The sequence below is a fragment of the Ictalurus punctatus genome, unplaced genomic scaffold (genome assembly GCF_001660625.3).
Source record: "Ictalurus punctatus breed USDA103 unplaced genomic scaffold, Coco_2.0 Super-Scaffold_100046, whole genome shotgun sequence".
NCBI classification, from domain to species: Eukaryota; Metazoa; Chordata; class Actinopteri; order Siluriformes; family Ictaluridae; genus Ictalurus; species Ictalurus punctatus.
This window is the reverse complement of record NW_026521087.1, coordinates 2,076,433-2,097,643: the sequence shown is the minus strand read 5'-3', so window position 1 is coordinate 2,097,643 and position 21,211 is coordinate 2,076,433. Positions and strand designations below refer to the sequence as shown.

Sequence of the window (21,211 nt, the reverse complement as noted above, 5' to 3'; positions counted from 1 at the left end):
TGTTCTTCATAGCCGTCGATGTGTGATGAAGTTAGGAGTTGTGTGATTTAGGAGAAAGAGGGTGGGAAGAGTTTTTGGGGAGCCACAGATGGACATAAAAGGGATAAGAACCGTTAGAGATCAGAAAAAAACGGTAATAGACAGAAATGTGTTTTATTCTGTTTGTTGGCAAGGGGGAAAGTGAGCAGTGAGGTAAGTGTGTGATTATATGCCGTGACTAACGGTGAAGTCGTGACACTGTGACACCCGTATCGAACACCTCTACATGCAGCTATAACGGAGATACTGAGGATGTATGCACCGTTATAGGAAGATGACAGTAATTTACCATTAACTTGTGTAAATGCGTTTTGTGAAAAGGACAGTTTAGAGGGAGGATTTTCTGGTTCCTTTTACGAGACGTGCAGATGTGTCTCACTGTCTCTTCATCTCTTTTGATACAGGAACACGGAGGGAGGATACATCTTCTGATCCGCCGTTTGCTGCCGACGAGCTGTACTACAACACCGTGGAGAGTGACTACGAGGATGACGTCCACATGCCTGACCAGCATGAGGAGGAGCAAAATGGTGGTGATGAGCATGAGGTGCCTTTTAGAAGTCCTTCGAGAAGCCCGTCCCCTTTACTAGGCCTATCTGCTCTAAGAATCACACCCTTTCCTGTAATAAGCCCATCCCCTTTGAGAATCACACCCCCTTTTAGAAGCCCATCCCCTTTTTGAGATTCTCATCCCTTTTAAGAAGAACATCTCCTATAAGAAGACCGACCCCCGTGAGGAGGCTATCTCCTATAAGAAGACCGACCCCCGTGAGGAGGCTATCTCCTTTAAGAAGACCATGCACTGCGACGAGCCCACCCACTTCTGTTACTCCTGCATCTGTTCCTCACGTCAGCGTCAACGTAACTTTGTGGTTAGATGTAAGTGTTGATTAGACTTAGATCTGGGTTATAATCTGTATTAAGACCTGTTATGTCCCCTCCATTTTCACTGAGTAGAGCTGAAACCTTTACAATGCACATCTGTTACATTTGATTTTTTGTTGTTGATATAATAACAATTGACTTTTTTTTTTGAAGTACCATTACTTTGTTCTTTTATACTGCATGAGCAAAAATAAAAATAACTTAATTAAATAATAATAATAAAAAAAACATCTTTTGGAGAAATGGGGTGGGCTTTATGTAAACAAGTTAAACATCTAATATTGAGTCAGAAACATGTCAAAGAATCATATTAAATCATGAACATGTGAAACATATGATAATGAATTTGTTAGAAAAACTATTTTCCCTTGCTCCCAGTGGCGTGAAACTCACTGTATAGTGATTTAAGCCAGTGTAGCGCCCCCGTGTGTCTGCACACACAGGAGGAATGAAAACACGCTTTGTCAGGGCACTTTTGAGGAAAAGTGACTTTCTAGACTGCAAATCTCACATTTTCCCCTTTATCATACATTATCATCATATAATGGATTTTAATGTAAACAATCCTATTTCGTATCATTTTACATCAGAAACCTGCAAAGTATATTATGTACAAAATTTCATATTGGAGCAGGTCACCGTCACGTGTCGTGACGGAGCAGAGATAGGACGGATGCAAGTGCAGGATGAACAGTTGTTTATTTGAAAGAGGGACAGGCAGACAAATCCAAAACGTGATCCAAAACGTAATCCATAAACATGCAAGAGGTCAGGCGATTGGCAAACAAGCGTACACGGGGCAAGGCAGGAATCTAGGTCGTGGTCACGGAAAACAGGGTCGATAAACAAAACAAGAAACCAACTATGACGAGGGACTGGAAGCGGATAATCCAGCGCGAACTAACTCTAAACATGGACCGTGACTATGACTATGATACGAGCTAAACTAACTCTAAACATTTAATCTTCCGCGTTGTGTGCTGGGAGGCGCGCAGTATATATGCGGACATGATCAGCGTCTAAACCGCTAGCAGCTGAGAGCAATTCAAACCCACGTGAAATCCCAGCCAATGACAGAACAGGGAGGAGACAGAAACATAAACAAAACACACGTGTCCAGATGTCATTACAGTCAACAACGGAAAAGCAGGTGCTCGCACATTCACGCTTAGAGCACGCTGCTTCAAGGGGGAATCGTGACAGAACCCCCCTCCCGAGTGCCATGAGTCATCCCACTTCATTGGCGGCCCCGGCCCCCTGGGCTGAATGTCCCAAACAGAGCCAGGAAACTGCCCGGTGTTCTTGGCGGCGTAGGGAGGCTGAGCGACGACCGCAGCTGAACAGGGGGGCTGAGGCTCTGAGGTTACCAGGTGAACCTTGGGCATGGGCGGAGCTTGGCTGTGCGTGTCAGCAGACTCGGGTGTCAGCAGAACTTGAAATTACATGAATTTCTCAAAATAAACAGAAAAAGCAAGCAGAAATCTGTTTTTGCCTAACAACATTACATTTCAATTGCCCAGTGTTTAAAGGTGAAAATATACAACAAAACTGAAGTCATGCTGCTTAGGTATAGAAACTGTGACATACACAACACAACACCACATGAAATCTCTCTTACAAGAAATGCATAACACCATCTCTACTTGAGCAGATTATTTTTAAGTGAATGTACTCGTGCACTGCAGGCATCAGCTCCGATGTTCATGAACAGCCTCTGAATCACCTCAAAGGTGTATTTGAAGTTTGTGGGGTAGTTTATGTTACGTGCATAAAGCAATCCCATCAAGTTGACAAATGCATTTGGTACATCACCAAGATTGCGTAGAACGACAACTTCTTCCATTACAAGGGCTACATCACCGCAGTCACACGGAATAGGGTCCATCGCGTCATCCACAACTGTACTGATTCCAACAGTCACGCCCTTGATTAACTCTTCTTCAGAATCTGTGTGCTGTATTAAAAATAAAGACAAACTTTAAAATGTGCTTTCACACATACATCCTCACAAGCGCAGCGACTTAAGAACAGCATGAGTGAACCGATCTTAACTTTACTAGTCATCACACAAGATGAATTAATATCAGAAGGTGGAAAAAAATACAGTACAACATCCTGAAATTCATCATCTCTCATGAAAATAAAACAAGGTAAACTCCATCAATACGTGGATATCAATACTCCATATCAATACGTGGACTTCCATTATCTGAATATCTTCCAACATCTTACTTTCCTCACAGACACTTACCTCACAGATCTGTAAGAACTGACATGGATTCTCCCGCATGGACAGTGGCAGCCCCAGCAGTACTGCAACCCTCTTCCTGTGATTTGATGCCTCAAAAGTACAAATGTTTTATATTCAAATTATGCAGGACAAGAGAAATAGCAAGAAAGGAAATGACCACAGTATTTACAAAACAAGTACACTTGAAATAAACCTACTCACATTTTTATCCAGGCTCTCCAGTATGGCACTCCTTTCTGCGATGTCTGCATGGCGCCTCGAGCAGTACAAATACAGCAGCTTTGAGGCGTGTTTGTCAAGACCCTCATAAAAGGACTTGCTCAGGTCCATCGACACAAGTCTGGTGAATTCTGCGCTGATCTTCCGTCATTACAGAACAGTTCTATCAGTGCCTAAAGTAATTCTATGAGGAAAAGAAAAGTCATTCAAAAATGTAATAAACAGTGTACACAAGCAAGATCAGGACCAGAGTAATAGATTCTCACCAAATCTCTTGAGAAATTTCATGGCCAGCGGTTCATATACATATTGATATTGTAAGCAAAGCTAATCAGGGAGCATTACAGTGGAAGCAGGAGCATCAGAAAATGAGAGGTTATTATATATATATATATATATATATATATATATATATATATATAAATTACGTTCAAAGACTTGCATACTTAAGACAGTTCGGATCATTTTACTGACTCGGATCTTTGAATCTCGTTCAGCAAAATGAACGACTCTTTTTTGCATCATTTCGTTCATTTCAGCAGAATAAAGTTAAAATGTTACATGTTAAACTCCCCGACACCTCTAGTACTTACGCAAACATTAATCACATTTGGAATAAAAAATAAACTATAGGCTAATGCAACCGAGGCCGAATTATGAGAAACAGAAATGATTGATTAATTGCTTAGCATTAGCAGTCTGTTAGTTCACCTCCCGATCTGAGTCGTTCTTCTTTTGTCACGTCACATTTGATCAGTTCACGTCTCAAGTTAGTTAGACATAATATAGTACTATGAAATGTTTCTGACCCAAAATATTACGAAATATGATTGTTTACATTAAAATGCAAAATTTGATGAAAAAGTATGATAAGGTGAAAAAAGTGACATTTTATGTCTAGAAAGTCACTTTTCATGAAAAGTACAATAACAAATCTAGTTCACTTTCATTCTGTGTCCCCTTACACACTTGTGCTCTTTATCCGCTCAAAACGCTATACAGCGAACGAGAAGGCGCTAGGAGCAAAGGAAAGTGGTTTTTCTAACAAGCTCATATAATCAGTTGCCCGATCTACTCCAATTTGAATCTTTTCACATATTTGGACATATTATGGTACTATGAAATGTTTCTGACCAAAAATATTACGAAATATGATTGTTTACATTAAAATGCAAAAGTTGATGAAAAAGTATCTCTAAAGCGCCTGGACTCCACCAATCCACAGTCAGACAGATTGTGTACAAATGAAGGAAATTCACGAGCATGGTTACCCTCCCCAGGCGTGGTCAGCCAACAAAGATCACTCCAAGAGCAAGACATGTAATTGTCCACGAGGTCACAACGGATCCCAGGGTAACTTCTAAGCCACTAAAGGCCTCTCTCGCGTAGGCAAATGTCAATGTTCCTGAGTCCACCATAATGAGTACACTGAACAACAGTGGTGTGCATGGCAGGATGGCAAGGAGAAAGCCACTGCTTTCCATAAAGAACATTGCTTCCTGCATGCAGTTTGCTAAAGATCACATGGACAAGACACGAGGCTACTCGAAAAAACGTTTTGTGGACAGGTGAGACCAAACTAGAACTTTTTGGTTTAAATGAGAAGGGTTATGTTTGGGGGAAGGAAAACACCGCATTCCAGCATAAGACCCGTATCCCATTTCTGAAAAATGGTGGTGGTAGCGTTGCAGTTTGGGCCTGTTTCGCTGCATCTGGGCCAGGACGGCTTGCCATCATTGATGGAACAATGCATTCTGAATAATACCAGCAAATTCTAAAAGAAAATGTCAGCACATCTGTCCGTAAACTGGATCTCAAGAGGAAAGTGGGCCGTGCAGCAAGACAACAACCCTAAGCACACAAGTCGTTCTACCAAAGGATGGTTAAAGAAGAATAAAGTCAATGTTTTGGAATGGCCAAGTCAAGGTCCTGACCTTGATCCAGTAGAAATGCTGCGGAAGGACCTGAAGCAAACAGCTCATGTGAGGAAACCCACCCACATCCTAGAGATGAAACTGTACTGTAATGAGGGATGGGCTAAAATTCCTCCAAGCTGACGTGCAGGACTGTTCAACAGTTACCGGAAACGTTTGTTTGCAGTGGTTGCTGCACACCGAGGTCACACCAGATACTGAAAGCAAAGGTTCACATACTTTTGCCACTCACAGGTATGCAATACTGGATCATTTTCATCAATAAATAACTGACCATCTGCAATGTTTTTGTCTGGTTTCTGTAATTAGGTTCTCTTTATCTACTTTTGATACTTGTGTGAAAATCTTACGATGTTTTAGGTCCCGGTAATGAAGATGTATAGAAAGCTCTAAAGGGTTCACAAACTTTCAAGCACCACCGTAAGTGGGATGTAAGGTCATGGCAGAAGAGCTCTTCCGCAAACACTACCGATGTGACCGTGGAGCATGGCGTCTTAAGCCTAGACGAATCGCGTCCAAAAGACCAGGCCTTAGCTCTGTCTTCAGCTGGAAATGGTTAGATGTCTCCGCCAGAGCCGGTTAAGCGAAAGGCACTCGAGTCTCACAACAGCCCATTTGTCGCGCCCATGCCAGATTTCTTGTTGTCCGGCGGAATGACCCGGTCACCTTCTTACCACGAACGGGTTTACCACCACGCCGGCCTGCGGGTAGCGTGGCCGAGTGGTCCAAGGCGCTGGATTTAGGCTCCAGTCCCTTCGGGGGCGTGGGTTCAAATCCCACCGCTGCCACGGTCGTTAGCTCACGGTGGGTGATGTCTCGTCTCCAAAGGCTTTGCGCAGGTTTTTCTCCCACGCTTTCATGCTATACACCACGTAGCATGCTGCCTCACGAAGGTCGCAATTCATGCCCCCCTTTTCCACAGTCGTTGTGTATATCCAGGTAAGGATAAAAGTTACATTTCCATCCATCTTCTATACCGCATAATCCTACTCAGGGTCACGGGTAAAAGTTACATTTTCCAAAGAAATTTAACTCGCTGGGACGGGCAGTCCATAGGTAGTCGGTACCTAGCCGCCCAAGGATTGGATTGCATTGCGACGGCTCGACTATGGAGTTGTCCCGTTCTGTGAGACCTTTGGGCCGTCTCGCCGCATCGTCACCCTTCGGTTTATATGACGGCACAGCTCATACCCCAAGACTTGAATCAGATCTATTTGAGAAGCAGTCATCTAGCCGGCGAACATGAAACCCTCATTTGCATAGTTTTCGTTAAACGGGGCGGGAGGTGGCCGAGAGGTTAAGGCGATGGACTGCTAATCCGTTGTGCTCTGCACGCGTGGGTTCGAATCCCATCCTCGTCGCAAGCTTCTCACGTTGCCTCCTCTTTCCAGCAATGTCTGGCTTTGTTGCAGTCTGTCTCACACCTACAAGGCCTACAACCGGGAAGCTTTGTACAGGTCCCTGAGCTGGCACTAGAGAGGGTGGAGAAATGTGAAGAGCTAGCACTGTGGCTACGTGTTTCGCGACCGTGAGCTGTATTTCAATGCTTTTTGGCCACAGCTGCTGTAAGGCTCTTGCGTCTCTGGAGGTCCGTCAACGCAGAGCGCATTCCGCAGTCCAGACGACAGGGGCAAAGAACCTGCACCGAAGCCTCTTTTTTGCTCCACACACCGGGATGTAATTTCATACGCGTGAGCTATGTCAGCAAGAGGTTAAGGTGATGAGCTGCCAATCCGCTGTGCACAGCCCATGTGGGTTTGGACCCTATTTTTCTTGTAAAGACCTTGCTTAAGCGCATTCTGTAAAGGAAGCGTGCATGGTGCAGACACTGTTGGCGTCTGCATGAGCAGTTAGTCTGAAGGGGAAATTAGGGTCAGGTGTTTTCAATCAACGGGATGACAATCAGGTGTGAGTGAGCACCCTGTCTTATTTGAAGAAGTGCATGGACTCCACCAATTCACAGTCAGACTGATTGTGTAGAAATGAAGGAAAATCAATCAATAAATCAATCAGTCAATCAGTAAGTCAATCAGTCAGTCAGTCAGTCAGATGTTTGTTTATACTATTTAAATAGGCCCCATTTGGTGGCATCTGTTGCTTACAGCCATACCACTCTGACAAAGCCTGATCTCAGAAGCAAAGCAAAGTTGGGCCTGGTTAGTTCTTGGTTGGGAGACTGAATGGGACTACTAGGTGCTGTAAGCTTTTCATTTAGATAAGTGTTTTAAGCACTTTACTTTCTCCTGACATTGAAGAATATTCATTACTACACCAAAGCAGCCTCCAATTCCTACAGTTTTCTCCCATACATGATAGATGAACTCTAGTGCTACCTAGAACAACCTCCTGGAACTGATCAACTTTATTAAAATCCGGTGGAATTGGGCCATTTTCATGTTGTTTTTCAAGACAATTTTCATATCCAAATGTTCAGCAATTACCATGAAACAGTCCATTTCTGAAAGTCTCCGTATAACCTGTTATAGTAGATGGTGTGGAGTTCTCAAAAAAAATTTTTTATTTATCCCAGGAAGTTTTCAAACAGAAACCCAGACAAGAAGTCAAGGCTTCCATGTTTTTTGACATCCTCAGAAAGATGGGGTAGCCCATGTACATTGTAGATAACAAATTCAGGACCATACAACTCACTAAAATGCTTTACAAATGACACTAGCAAACTGTGAGCAAAGTCATTAAGAATTATACAAAGAGTGGATTGGAGAGTATAAAGATAGCAACAGATAATTAAAATTGCTGTACATTGGTTATGACAACACATCAAGAAGAACCACTGGACTTGTGTATAACAGAAACTGTCGCAATTTTGTCGCTTTCCACCTCAGTCTTTCTGAGAATTGCCTGGGTTTCCTAGCAAAGTCCTCAGGAATATAACGTCTCAAGCTAACAAGTGTGTCTGAGATTATAACACTTTGGCGAGCAGACAAAAGACAACATAAAGGCCCTGAAGCAAGCCATAAGTCCAGCAGTTTTCACATAATACCAAGACATACAAGGTGCATGTAATCATGTGGAAAGCATGATACCATGCCAATTCCTGCAGCTTTTAAAAGAGATGTTTCAGTATGATGGTCTTCATCAGACATGTTGATAAAAGACTCATCAGTCCTACGTGGGCTGTTGATCTCAGGAAAGGTCATTCTATGGTTGATGTACACACCAGACTGGATGCACTTGTCACAACCTGAATAACCAGTATGTGATTTAATTCCCTTTATAAAAGCTCTAGCTGAGCATCACACAGGATAGATGTGACATTTAGGAAAAATTGCTTCCCATTTATGGCAAATCCCTTGCTTAACCCTTGCAGTTCACTGACTAGATCTTTCAAATTCATCAGTTTGTGATGTTGGCTTTGATTTACCACAGAACAGAGCAATGACAACTGGTTTCTTAGTATAACCCTGCAGTAACCCTATAATTGGCCAAAACTACAGAGACGAACTTTTAAACAGTGGTAAGACATCCATGTTCAGTTGAAGTTTGAATTCATACTTCTCTAGAACAATAGACCAGATTCTTTCCATGGTTTTGGACAAAGCTTTAAGAATACCAAAATAATGATATGTGCCACCAGCAACATTTTGGATATTAGATGAAGTTATCTCCTCATCTTGCACTGCAGCACCAAGATCATTTTCTCCTAAATGACTTCCAAATGAAGTGAGCATTACATTGACTTTTTTACTGCTCTTTTTCTAACATTCCATCCATCCATAATTTTGTAATGACCTGTCTGGTGCTGGTTCCAGTGTTGACTGTCGCACATTTAAAATCTGTATCCCGTGTTTATATGTTTCTGTAAAGCTGCTTTGAGGCAACGTCTATTGTTAAAAAACGCTATACAAATAAAATGGAACTGAATTGAAGTTACAGCGTGGTTTTGTACAACCAAGAATATAAGTCTGTCTCCTTTTCCCTTTCCTTATCGACAGTAGGAAATGCAACATACACATACAAATATAATATTTGTACACATGCAAGACCATATAAGGCTGCTTCAGAAAAAAAAAAAGGGGGGGGGGGGGGGTCAATTAAAATGAAATATGCAATTACCCATTATATTCTTGGTTTTAACTAGAGATGCACCGATGTATCGGCCGATACCGAAAGGCTATTTTTCATCTATCCATAATTTAAAAATATCTGATAATCCGACAGCACAAAAACTCCAGAAATTACTCAGAAAGTATTGGAGTTTATGGCGCTTGATGATCAACCATACTCTGTAGTGAAGGACATGGGATTTCAGCGACTGGTAAAACACCTTGAGCCTCGCTACACTTTACCGAGGCGGCGTTATTTCACATTCGTCTGCTTACCGGAGTTATACAACCGTATGACAGATCATATTCACGAGCTTCTTCATAACCACTCCGCCATGAACTTCACCACAGATGTTTGGTCTTCAGCTGTAAGCCTGACGAGTACGCTTAATCTCACTGCTCAGTGGCTCCACTGTGACTTTAAACTTAAAGTCTTGCTTCATGCACAAGAACTTCCCGGTTCTCACACTTCATAAGAAACACCTGCATCGCGTTGTAAATCGCGCTGCTCGCAGGTGAACTCTCGCGATACTCCTGGGCAGAACGGGAACTCACATTCCTGCTTTTTAAAGGGCCAGCGGAACATTTTATCCCTAGATGAGAAGGACATCTGTGCACACTGCATGGACAATACACTTAATTAAGGGCTTTAATAACCAGTTTCACAATTGGAAGGTTGTCTTCTTTTTCACCTGGTTATTTATATATAAAAATATAAAGTATTTAGCATATTTGTATTTAGGTACTTCTGTTTCTAAATAAATAAGCATTATGTCATCAAATCACAAGTCTGTTTTGATTTAATGGTCAGAAGCTGTACTAAATGAGGAATAACCTAAAATCACAAACATGATACTTGTAAATAAAATCATGTCATATATGCAGTTTATTAGATCCTTAAAGTAAAAAGACAGCTAAATAGTGAAAAACATAATTGTTGGATTTATATGAATGCATGACAATAACTTGCTAATAGTCCATCAACTTAATTGGCATGTGCTCCAGTCAGTGTTGTTCATGGGGAATTTATTCTACAACTTCTACAGTTGTAGTGAACTTCTACAGTGAAAAAAACCCAATCCTTTAAAAAACAGTTAATGAAGCTGAGGCTCGAAGGCGGGTCGCTGGCATAGAAAGTCTGCTGTTAACACTGCAAGTACCAGAAGTCACTGACTGCAAAACTGTGTTTACAAGAAGAGTCACTGCAGTCATCAAAGTCGATGGCATAGAGATCTGCTGGGCTAGCGGTGTGGATGAAAGGGCTCTTGCTTCATTTTGTGCTTATTTTGTCTTCAATTCAACATATCCATCTCATTTGAAGAACACTCTGATTTTTCTTCAGCAATATGTTTTGAAACTTACTGTGGATGGTGACAAGCCTCTACCTACTCCAGTTACCAGAGTAATCAACCTCTTACAGTAATATCTGCCAAAAATGCCTCGTCTATTCTGTTGTCCTAAATGCTCTGGGAGAACGATTGTCAAATTAATCCAGCACATTGGTCTCATTCATGCACGAGGCAAATTTTTCAATAACTTGTGGTCTTAATGACTGTCAGAGGACCTTTTCAAAGTATGAGTCCTTTAGATGTCATATTTACCAAAAGCATAAAGACACTGTATTACAACGGACTATGGCTGATGATCCTCAGCATTTGCGATGGTGCAATGACGATGGTGCTTTTGAAGTTTGCAATCCCCTCGGGTCTAAACGTAACAAGCAAAAACTGTGTGCAATCTACTATACAATTGGAAATATGGGTACAAAGTATTACTCTCAGTTAAAACATTCATTTAGCTTTACTTCCTTTTGTTATCATTATTATTCATACTGTGTGAAATGTCAGGATGAGTGGACTGTCCTCTCACCAGGTGAGGAGGTTGATTACCAGGCACTAGATATATACAATGTTGTTGACAAATTACTTATTAGCACTAGATATTATTGCTGAAGACAAAACAGCCCCACTTTATACTGATTTTACTCCTCACCCTTTAATCTATCTTTCTTCTTCTTCTCCTTATTGTTATTATTATTACTAGAGTAGTAGCCTAGTAGTATTTATCTTAGCATAGGATTAGGAAGTGATTTCTAAAAACTGTCAATCACACCTTCATGCTAACGCTGTACATGATGTCAATGGTTCACTACTCCTCTTTCTCTCTCTCTCTCTCCATAGATACTTACAGGGACCCTCGACTTTAAGTCTTTTTATTGCAAAAGCAACTGCTAAAATAATTATGTGCAGATGGAAAAAAAAACGTATTAGGTTAAGCAAATGTTCTGAGTTCTTTTTCCTAGCAGTTTTTGTCATGTATATGTATTTCATCAGCGCTACTATGAGTTTCTTTTTTTTTTCCCCCCGGTAACAATAATATAGCCTTATTCTGTTTACTCAGAAAGACTATAACTTTATTTACAGTTCCTCTCCTTAACTTCAGTCACTTCCTCACTGAAACCTATAATCAGAATAACTCCAAAGCCTAAGGTCTAAGCCTAAGTCTCCACTCTAAATCATGTGTCTAGAACACAGGCTCTGAACTCTTATCTAACACATTTAGTGTTTTATCTGCTCTAAAGCACCCACCTCAGCTCGTGCAGGCCACTTAATTAGCTGATGACTTGAATCAGGGGAGTTTGGTGCAGGTTCTAATTGAACATCCTCAGGAGTGTAAAGAAGCCTCTCTCTAATATCTTTCTTACCGGTTCAACTCCAACTTCATTACCACCCCAAGAAAGCACTGCATGTTAGTAGTGTTCTGGGTCAGTATCTAAACTGATAGTCTATTCACACACACTAGCACTACTGCACTTCACATCCAGTATTTCCTTCGCTAATGTAGTAGGTTCATTGGTAACAGGTTTGTCTGATTAGTATTCTGTTAACAATGTCGGTGTGTTGGTTTGGAGTTGTAGTTTGTGTTTGCCATGTTTGTAGTCTGAGGTGCATTCTGGGAAACGGAGTCGCTGGTTTGCTGTGACATGACAATGACACTTGAGAGTTTACTGTTCAAGACTCAGAATTACTATACATTACTATAATTAGCATCAAGCTGCACATGACATTTTATGAAAGTAGTACTATGTTTTCTCTCATTTACGGGTACCTCATACAGTCAAAAAGTTATTGAATTTTAATTATTTTCTTAAAAATAAAATAAAAAAATGTAAAAACTGAGTTGTGATTAGTTGTGAAATTAGACAACACTTGCAGACTCGTCCTCTGAGGTGAAAAAGGTTTATTACAGAAAGATGGTTAATACAGCATAGAAGAAGTATCCCAGAAGACAAAAAAATTTACATGATCATCCTGTTTACAACGTTTACAGCCAGGCTCTTAATGCATGCTGTTACCTTCTTGAGCATCAGTGAATGTTTGCACCTTTTGGAATAGTCGTGTACGAGTCCCTCGGTTGTCCTCAGTGTGAAAAGATGGATCGGAACATCATATAACCGCTACTGGAAAGGGCTAAAATATGCAGGAAAAGCAAAGTATGTGAAGGACCTGGAGGATTTTTCTGAAGAACAGTGGGCAGTTTAACTGCTCAGGACAAACAAGGGACTCATGAACAACTATCATAACACATAAAAAGAGTCGTGGATCATTCAGGTAACGACACACAATATTAAGAATCAAACGTGTGTAAACTTTTGAATGGGGTAATTTTGATTAATTCAGCTATTATCTTGTGGACTATATGTAAACATCTGTTATGTGAAATAGCTTATTCATGGCGTTACTAAATTAGAAACTTAGGATTTTTATGATCAATCTTATTTTGTAAAGAGTATTAAGATTTTGTAGATTCTGCAAGGGGTATGTAAACTTCCGACCGCAACTGTATACCCACCCAGCTACCAACACACACACACACACACACACACAAATTCAACCATTTAAAAACAGCAAGGACTTTTATAAACAATCAAAAATAGACTACAATATGTACATTTTAACAAATTAACAAAGAGTCCACAGTTAAAACACTCTAAATACCTTCTTTTTGCAAAAGTTTTCAAAAGTCTTCTCTTGCGCCCGCACTCTCGATCTGATGCCAGCTGGAGCCACCTCTTCATGGTCCCCTCAACCTCCATCTCTGCAGCTTTAGCCGTGAAGAGGTTTCTATGAACATTGGAAGAAAGCAATGCATATCGTAAGCTTATTATGAATCCTAAGCATTAATTACATTTATACCATGGTCAGTGTGAATATTGGATTCTGAATGGCTGGAAGGTGTGCATTATAACCGTTTATTGCACAGGTAGTTCCAGTCAGTTTGATCACTGTGAGCATTTCTAAATCAACGCGCAGCCTACATGCACACACAAACACACACACACAGACACTCGAGCATACAGAGACATTCGTGAACACACATTCGTACACACAGACACTTCTTGCCGGCGCTGTCTGCAACTTTGTCTGCAACAAAAAAAATAACTTTGCTGGTGAAAAGTTACATTATATTTCTCAGCAATGAGGTGTTACCATCACTGTTTGTGAAGTAATTCAACTCTCAGTTTTACTACACTACTGCTGCGCAACACTGACTATGTTTACATGGACAGCAGTAATCTAATTATTGACCTTACTCTGAGTAAGATAATAACGTGAATAAGGTGTTTACATGTGTCGCGCCACGCCGTCCGACGTCCCTCCAGAATTTCACATATCAACATACAGTTCGTCTTCGTTATGGTATAGTATACAGTTTTGGGTGTTTTTATTTAATTTTTTTATGAACACTTTAAGCGCAGTTTTTTTTTGTCATGCTGTACGTGCAAATAGACGACTGCTTGAAGCCGTGAACTGCATCCCAAACCGTGCACTTAGCGTCTATATAGTAGCCGAGATAGATGTATTTTCCCCACTACAGGCCTATAGTAGGCAAGTATGCGGATTGGGACGCAGCCGTGCTCTCTTGTTCGCCATAAAATGTTGAGCACTGCCGTGTGTGTACGTGTCCTGTCGCAAAATGCGGTGAAAACTCACACAACGTTAATAATGTGATTCAGGTGTTTACATGTCTGTAATACACGTTGATAATGCGACTGAAACAGGAGTACTACATGTCTTAATTCGATTAGTGCTTACTTCCAGTAATGACTTTAATCAGATTAAGGTAATTAAAAATTGCTGTTTACATGGTAGTTTCTTAATCAAAGTATCGTCTTAATCGGGTTAACAGTGGATTATTGTGGTCCATGTAAACGCACTGACTGACTGCTGAGAGGCACATGATGCAGGAAATTCATACATGATTAATCTCTCTGTCTCTGATAGATATCTGTCAATTCATTCAAATAAATGTAATCTCATCACACTACTTTATCTCTGTGTCTGATTTATAATCGGGCAAAATTCCAGATCTTACAACCTAACTAATAGAAATTAACTGTCATTTTAAACTTCTAATCAAAGTTTGTGCTTCTAAAATCAATGACAGCTTTAACTTTATTAATTGTGGAAAGACCATGGTATAAGCGGGGTAATCCATGGCTAGGTGACGATTTGAACGAGTGGTTCATTTCCTCCACATCATGCACTAAAATCGTTTAATGCACATCTAGCCTTGGATTACCCCTTACATATCATCTGAGAGAGACAGCTAATTCTGTATGTAAACAGATATACTTACCAATCATGACCTCTCCAAGTTTGAGAGTGGCCAGTGAAGTCTTTCCATCGACTCCTGTCCAATTGAGGTTCTTTGCCAGGGAGTTAGCAGTCACCCTCTTCAGTATGCGCCAGGTGCAGTCGAGCACATCCGCCCTGTCAATAAGCGCCAACCAGTTTACCCGAAACCGATAATTTTTAAAACAATATCATATAAAATATAAATAATTAATAAGCATGTATTGCCTTGTCAACTGTGTCAGTGCTTCTCACTACTCCTGCAGTTACCCTGCCCTGTGTGCTTTCCATGTTTTGCTCCTCTACCAAAGATTAGGTCATAACTGTTCCCTCATATCAAAGTGGTGTTGAATGTTGTGCTTTGAGTACGAGTGTGTCACCTTGAGAAAACAAACACTCTCAGTAGCTGTGTAATTGTGCAAGCAATTGTTAACAAAAAAAGGAAAAAAATTCTCACCAGTTTTTGCTTGCAATCAGGGCTCTGTTGCATCCTTTGTTCCAGACTATGCAGTTGAGGAAGATCTTGCAGGGCAGTAAATCTTCATCAATATCCAAAGACTGCACTTGGAACACCTGTAGTTGAAGCAATCTCATTGGTTTGTTGGTCCAGCACCATCTCTAATTTAGTCAACACCTCCCTCAGCATGGCTATGGTAAAGAAGTTAACAAAATTTACAAACGATACACACTACAAAACTGTACAACTCCATCCTCAGTCTTATTCCTAACCTACACAAATTCCAGTAAGATGGCTGAGTGTAAATCACGGTTAATTAATACTTACAAAAGAAAGTTAATCAGAAAGCAGAAGAATACTTGGTACAGCCGATACTGAAAAAAAAAAAAAAAAAAAAAAAAAAAAAAAAAACTTATCGTATCATTCTTTTTAAAATTTTAGTATCAACTTGGTACAGATACTTTTGACATCACAACTTACCAATTACAACATCCTTGAATTGCATGGATGCCAAGGATATTTTCCCATTCATTTGTAACAGATAGCTGCACAGTGACAGGGGCGGCTGTGGATCAGGTGGTAGAGCGGGTTGTCCACTAATCGTAGGGTTGGCTGTTTGATTCCCGGCCAGCAGGACTCCACATGCCGAAGTGTCCTTGGGCAAGACACTGAACCCCAAGTTGCTCCCGATGGCAAGTTAGCGCCTTGCATGGCAGCTCTGATACCATTGGTGTGTGAATGGGTGAATGAGACACACTGTAAAGTGCTATATAAGTGCGCCATTTACCATTTTACCATTTATTGACACAGAAGCGGAGTCCATTCCATTCCATGGTGTTTTAATTAACGGAAGTAAAAAAAGAGATGAAGAGAAGGGTGGGGTCTTAGGAAGCAATAAAAAGAACACGTGACTAGGTGAGAGAAAGCGGGACGCGGAAATGAAAGCCAGGTGAGAATGGCGGAACTGCTGGTGTGTGTTTGCCAAGGACCATGCTAATGCTCTTACTGTGGATTATAACCTTGTGGATATTGATTCAGGAGGCTGGCGAACACTTCGGGAATATTCTGCCAAGGTGAATAAACGAGTGAGCGGAGTTTTGAGGGTTCGGAGTCACATCACGGGTTTGAGATCCTTTCTTTAATACTTTTGTGGAGAACCAGTATGTTTAAATCGTTGGATGTTACTGTCTGTAAAGAACTCCGAGTGTTAAGTGGAATCTGACTGCTCTTTCCCATGCTTTCGGGTTCACGAACTCCCGTACGCCTAAATCACCGCCATTGAAGTGCAGCTTTAAAGTGAACAACTTTTTTGTTTTGGTTAAGAATTATTTTGGGGTTAAATGTTTTATTTTCTGCCTTTTGTGTGTGAAAATTTTCTTTTATGAATAGAGCCTTGTTTCCTTATGGGTGCGTTTATTAATCCCACGTAGGGGAACTTTTTGGTTTTCATTATTTAGGTTTCTATGACTGAAACGATCTGTATTTTCTTATGTTAATTGCATAAATAATAATAAACTTATTTTGTAAGAATTGAGTAGCCTTATTCTGAGTGAGGTCCAAATTATAAGTTATAAATGACTTAATTTGAACTGTCTGGCGTCCAAACCCCATAAGGTACCACGCTACAGAGTGGCGCCCAAATGGGGACCGAACCGTAAGATTTAGAAAGTTTAGTTGGGGTACTGAAATTAACAGACTTGGACATTTGCGTTATTGATGGACTTGACCATTGTTAATTATTGTGAAATACAGTGTGTACATATATTTTCAGTTTTTCTGGTTGGTGTTTACATGAAATGTATGGTTATTGAGAACATTCAGGAGTCTGTGTAACTACTTGCTGCTCTGTATTGTTTCTCTTCTTCCCTGGCCATGTCTACCCCTACCCCTCGAATCAAGCGCATCATTACTCTTGTCTTCTTGATGAAGGAAAGAGCCAGGCTTCCACATTCAGTGGAAAAGCAGAAACTGCCTGTGATTTTGCAAGCAGCTGTTATCTGCCTTGCTACAAAAGCTCAATGGAACAGAAACCGCTCCCAGCCTTTTTCGGGCGTAGACCTCTCGCTGATAGGTGAACTTGGTGACCAGTACTTTACGGAAAATTTCCCAGTCACGTTCAGAGTCTTATTGAGCAACGAAAGAGCCAGGCTTCCACTTTCTTGGGAAAACCAGAGACTCCCTTTCATTTTGTAAGCAAATGTTAACTGCTTTGCTACAAAAGCCCAAAAAAAGGAAATCTGCTCTGTCCAAGGTCTCGCTTTCCGGCTGTTCCTAGAGGACCTGATCCTACAGTGATGACAACCGGTCAGTTATTAAAGCAAAGTTCAAAATTTCTAGCTTGTTTCCGCCCGGTCTCGAACCAGGGACCTTTTGCATGTTAGGCAAACGTGATAACCACTACACTACAGAAACCACGACAGAAGCTCCCTTTAGCTGAAGAGCACATACTTAAACTTTGTTCAGCAGCATTGACTTGCCCAGCGTGGTATTGGTGGTATAGAGGTGAGCATAGCTGCCTTCCAAGCGGTTGAGTTTGATTCCTGGCCAATGCATGGATTGTGCTTTATGGTAGTTGGCACAAAAGGAAGGAATCACCTGTCTGAAAATAAATGGGTCAACCTAATGTGCCTTAGGCCTCACACAACTCTTTCTGCTTCCCACTTGAATTCTTAGTGCTTCTTTACTGTTTGTAAACACAGAATACTATCTACACCTAAACACCTACCGATTGCTGAAAAAACTGTTTAAACCATGGTTCAAATACACATTGGCAAGAGGTCTGAAACTGTGTGGAATCAAACACACTCCTTCCCTGGAAAAAATTCAAGGCATCGCTGAAGTCACCGTGTGTGAATGGCGAGACGAGCCTCACATCAAAACCGTGCTGAACGAGGTCAAGGAGAAAACCAAAGACGTTTTCAACGAGCAAGTGTGCGAAGACGTCGTAGATTACTGGAACTTTCACTCATCTCTGGAACCTGCTGAACCATCGCATACATGGGAAACCTCAAAACAAGCCACGTCTATTCTAACTGCGAGAAAAGGCTGAAGCCGACTAAAACAAAAATGCTGAAGACATTCGTAAATAGCGTGTGTCCTTAACACATAGGTGTGTAACAAGTTTTTTTTTTTTTATATGTATTGCTGAATCAATTGAATGTAAACTAAACATGTATCTAAACTTGCGTGTGTTTAGAATGGAAAATGTTACTTTGATTGAATATGTAATACCTTACTCACGTGTTCTGAGATAAATGCTTAATCTACACTGGTGTTTGATCATTCTTGCCTTGACACTCGAAATGACTGAACGATTGATGAAGAATATATATTATACACCGTCAGAACCTGGTTCGTACGGTGGTGTTGAGAGTTTGAAAAGAGCTATTGTTGAGAAAATAGGTAAAAGAGCTAATGATACTGAAATAAAAAACTGGTTAGCAGAGCAGGATGCATACAGTCTACATAAACCAGTATCTACAAAGTTTAAAAGAAACAAGGTTTTTGTGAAGAACATCGATGAACAATGGCAAGCTGATTTAGTCGATATGAGCAACTTGTCAGAGAGTAACGACAATGCGAAATTTATGATCACGTGTATAGATATTTTATCCAAATATGCCTGGGTACGTGTGTTACGAAACAAGACCGGAATCGAAGTAACTAATGCTTTTGATTCCATTCTAAATGAAGGTAGGGTCCCCAGAAAACTACAAACTGATCAAGGGAAGGAGTTTTTTAACAAAAATTTTCAAACATTAATGAAAAAACATGACATTATTCACTTTGCTACGGGTACGGGGCAAAAAGCATCGGTGTGTGAAAGGTTCAACAGAACGCTAAAGACCAGGATGTGGAGATATTTTACCGCTTTTAACACGAGAAAATACATCGACATAGTTCAGGATTTGATTCAAGCGTACAATCACAATTACCATTCCAGCATCAAAATAAAACCTGCCGAGGTCAACGAATCCAATTCCTTCAGAGTATTTAAAACCCTCTACGGATTGTTCACACCTAAATTAAAGAAACTAAATTTCAAGTTTAAAGTTGGTGATATCGTTAGAATTTCTCGTTTAAAAAGACAGTTTGAGAAAGGATACGAGCAAAACTTTACGGATGAATATTTTACAATCTCCGAACGGATACCGAGAGATCCCCCAGTGTATAAATTACGAGACTATGATGGTGAAAAAATTGACGGAACATTTTATGAACCCGAGCTACAAAAGATCATTATCGGTAAGGACAAGACGCTTAAAATTGAGAAAATCTTGTCTGAAAAGTCCCGAAACCAGAAAAAAATCTGCCTGGTGAAATGGGTGGGTTGGCCCGATAAATTTAATTCGTGGGTTCCGGTCGAAGACGTAGTTAACATAACAAAAGGATCACCGTGAACAAAACTGAAAACTATACTCATTAAACCATGGAAGAGTATGGTTTCTTTGTGACCCTTCCAAGCAACGCGTCTTTGGATATTTACCCTAATAATAAGATCTCGCATTACACTACTAAATTCGCCAAACCAATCGATTTGAACGGAATATGGGAAGTATCGCTCGCAGAGGTTCAATATATCCAGAGTTGGTACTCGTTAACGGAGGAAGACAGTATGTGTCATATTATTCAGAGGGATGGAAAGAGAACACTAAACAGTAACTTTAATATCACTCCAGGATATTATAAAAATATCGATGAAGTGGTTAGTGAAATCAACAACAACTTAAAGAAAATGGAGCTCGGAATAGAGCTATTCTATAACCCTATGAAAAATAAAATACGCATCGTATCCCAAAAACATTTTGCGTTCAAAGCTAATGGAAAATTAGCATATATGCTCGGTATGAACCCCGGTGTTCCGATAACGGCCCGAGAACCAGAAGCGCCTAACCCCTCTGATATTCACGCAGGCTTTTATACGATGTATGTATATACAGACGTTATCGAGTATCAACGAGTTGGTGACAGTTTTGCTCCGTTACTGAGATGCGTACATATAACGGGTGAAAACAACAAAGTCGTCACAATTACTTATGATAAGTTGCATTACGTACCTCTCACCAAGAACCACATTACCGATATAGTAATCGAAGTCAAAACGGATCAGAACAAGCCTATACCTTTTAGTTACGGGAAATTTATTGCTAAACTACACTTTAGACCCGCTAAACATTCGTTCCGTATGTAAAATGATGGATAGGGGCTACGTTCATCCGCAGACCTACGTGGATTATTATGTCCACCAGGCTGGAAATGGTCTTCCTGGGTTTCAAGGCGCCCCCACCATGTATGGGTCGGGGCTAGGAGGACTGTTCAAGGGTCTTTTTAGAATGGCGGTTCCGTTCCTCAAAAGGGGTTTTGCTATTGCAAAGCCTCATTTAAAAACAGCTGCTAAAGGGTTCGTAAGTGACGTATTCAACAACATTATGAGCAAGACACAAGCTCAGAATCAAGACGGATCGGGGCTTGCGTTGACTGCGCGTAAAAAATCTAAAAGGCTCCCAGGGCGTCGACATGTGGTTCCTAATAAAAGACGTAAGGTTACTAAAATCAAGAACAGTGTGAAAAAGACCGAGCAGAGAGGCAACAGGCACCCTTACATCTCTCACAAGAGAAATCGGCTGAACATTTTCTAACATCATGGCGTTCTTACACAGTCTATCCTCAGAGTGTACCAAGACAGAATTGGATATTTTCACATTACCTTTTACCCAAACGAGTAT

General features: G+C 40.7%; 3 non-coding genes across 3 annotated transcripts; 2 read left to right on the top strand and 1 right to left on the bottom strand.

Annotated features, from left to right (window-relative positions):
- The first annotated feature begins 6,034 nt into the window (after positions 1–6,034).
- On the top strand, positions 6,035–6,116 carry trnal-uag (transfer RNA leucine (anticodon UAG)). The gene has a single exon. It is a non-coding gene; the product is annotated as a tRNA-Leu (tRNA).
- Positions 6,117–6,605: 489 nt separating this feature from the next.
- On the top strand, positions 6,606–6,689 carry trnas-gcu (transfer RNA serine (anticodon GCU)). Its single transcript has one exon. It is a non-coding gene; the product is annotated as a tRNA-Ser (tRNA).
- Positions 6,690–17,824: 11,135 nt separating this feature from the next.
- On the bottom strand, positions 17,825–17,897 carry trnav-aac (transfer RNA valine (anticodon AAC)). The gene has a single exon. It is a non-coding gene; the product is annotated as a tRNA-Val (tRNA).
- Between the last annotated feature and the right edge of the window lie 3,314 nt (positions 17,898–21,211).